Genomic DNA, 2576 nt, shown 5'->3' with positions numbered 1-2576 from the left:
TCCATGTGACACCAGGAGATCTTGGGAACCTCCCACCCAACTGCAGGATCCTTTGTTGTACAGGACTGTAAAATGTGAAGTCTACAAAAACAAGTAGTTTTAACATGAGAACAGGCCCTGGGGACCCATCATTATTCATTCTTCTGGTTTCTGTTTATAGTCCCAGCTAACGATGCCCATGTTCTCTGATGCTTGCTGTATACTATATGTTAGAGCTAGATTTGACATTAAAAACATTCTAACCTCCTTTTTGAAGAGTGGGATTGAGAAAGGAGAGTACTGATAACAAGATGTCACTCTGGGTGAAGCACTTGAGCTCAGGGCATGAGCATTCTGGCCAACCATATTAAACTCCCATAATGGGCTCCTAAGAGTGTCCCAGAAGACCAGGGTCCCTTTTGGATAGGATGGATAAAGAAGAGCCTCAAATGCCAGAATGAAGCATGGAAGATTTGATTGGGGGAGAACATGAAGACTAGACTTCAAAGACTAGCTTCAAGGCTAGACTCTGTCGTGGATCTTGGGCAGGTTGTTAGCCCTGGGCTGATCTTCCCAGAATAATTAGGCTAAAATAGTAATTGGGAGGATTGAGACCTGCTAGAGAGGATGGGGGAATTACATCATTTTGATACATTGAGGCAAGGGGAACCAACCAGGCTTGCTCCTTGTTACACTGACTGAGCTTTTCTTGTCAGGCTGACTTCCTTACTGGTCTACTCCAGGGACTTTGCCCTGAGACCTCCTCTTCTCCCTTCACCTTCACACATACATGCTCACCGGGGACTGGCTTCAGGGATATATATCCTTATTCTCCACAAGGTGCCTTGGTTAAGATTCTGTTCTCTAAACTCCAGTCTTAAGATACTGCATTACCATTATCCATGCAAAATGGATATGATGAAAGGAAAATGGCATTCCCTATCTTCTTCTTAAGATACAGCTCTGGCTATCCTGGAACTCTTGTAGACCAAGCTGGCCTTGAAACCCCAAAGATCTGCCTACCTCTGCCTCCCGAATTCTGGGATTAAAGGTATGTGCCACCACTGCCCAGCTCCTCTTTCTTTTTTCTTCTCTTTTTTTGGGAGGGGGTTTAGAGACAGGGTCCCTCTGTGTAGCCCTGACTGTCCTGGAATTCACTCTGTAGACCAGGCTGGCCTTGAACTCACAGAGATTCGCCTGCCTCTACCTTCCGAGTGCTGGGATTAAAGGCGTGTGCCACCACTGCCCAGTCCCCTTTCTTTTTCAATAGCTAGTTTTTCCTTTTGAGGACTACAGAAAAATGGAATGTTGCTGTGTTGCTCAGGCTGGTCTTGAATTCCAGGCTTAAAAGCAATCTTGCTGCCTTGGCCTTCTGAGTACTTAGAAGTGAGCAGCACCATGCCTGGCTAAGACAGTCCTCCCTTCTCAGTCTCAATCCTGTTTACCTTACTCTGACAAGGTGAGTCAAGGTCAAAATCAGAATCATCAAAATCTATATCTTTTCTCCAAAACATTTATCAAGAACATGTAGAGCTATTTCTAAGATCTAGCATTCAAACCATAGCAAAGAGGCGGCCTGGAAAGGGAAGGGGCCTTGTCAAGGATCCCACAGCAACCTAGCACCATTTTTACCCCTTTATTCTCACTTACCATAGGTAAAGGCTGTCAGTTCCAGTATCCTAAAATCTATTATGGAACAAGGAGAGTTCTTGTGCAATAGAATTCCAACTAATTTATGTAGGCTCTTTCCTCTCAAGTAAAGGGAGCATAATTTCTCATTTTTTAAGCATGGGCTGCACTTGGTTTCTCTGCAGAATACAGGACAAGGGAGAAAGAGCAACTTTAGGGCAGAGAAACCTGATAGACCAGGTGATCAAAGTTAAGATCTACAGTGATGTCTTATTGATAACAAAAAAGGGCCATAGGTTAAAACTAAGGAAACCTGAATAAGATACAGACTTTGGATAATTGTAATGTGATGATATTGGTTCTTTAACTGACTAATGTGAAATATAAATAATAAGGGAAACTGGCTGTGAGGTATTCAAGACTTCTCTAGTTTTTTTTTTTTTTTGCAGCATTTCTCAGATCTAAAACTGTTCTGAAATGAAAAAAGAATCTTTTAAAAATTTCCAAATCCCAGCACTTGGGAGGCAGAAGCAGGTGGATCTCTGTGAGTTCGAAGTCAGCCCAGTCTACAAAATGAGTTCCAGTACTGCTAAGGCTGTTACACAGAGAAATCCTGTCTCAAAAACCAAACACAAACAAACAAAATTTCAAATTCAGCCAGGTGTGGTGGTGCTCGCCTTTAATCCCAGCACTCAGGAGGCAGAACTAGGAGGATCTCTGTGAGTTCGAGGCCAGCCTGGTCTACAGATCGAGTTCCAGGACAGCCAGGGCTACAAGGAGAAACTGGGTCTTGAAAAACAAACAAACAAAACCCAAACCAAACAAATTTCCAAATTTGTCCACACCATGCCAGTCTCATCTGAGACACAGATAACCCCACTTCCACACGACTCTCCTTCCATGCGCCTGGCAATCAGCAGAGGGCATTTTCTAAAATGCAAATTTGCCAAAGCTGTCCTTCGAAATAA

The sequence above is a fragment of the Peromyscus leucopus genome, chromosome X (assembly GCF_004664715.2).
Source record: "Peromyscus leucopus breed LL Stock chromosome X, UCI_PerLeu_2.1, whole genome shotgun sequence".
Taxonomy (NCBI): Eukaryota; Metazoa; Chordata; class Mammalia; order Rodentia; family Cricetidae; genus Peromyscus; species Peromyscus leucopus.
The sequence above is the reverse complement of the archived record's forward strand: the minus strand, read 5'-3'. Positions refer to the sequence as shown.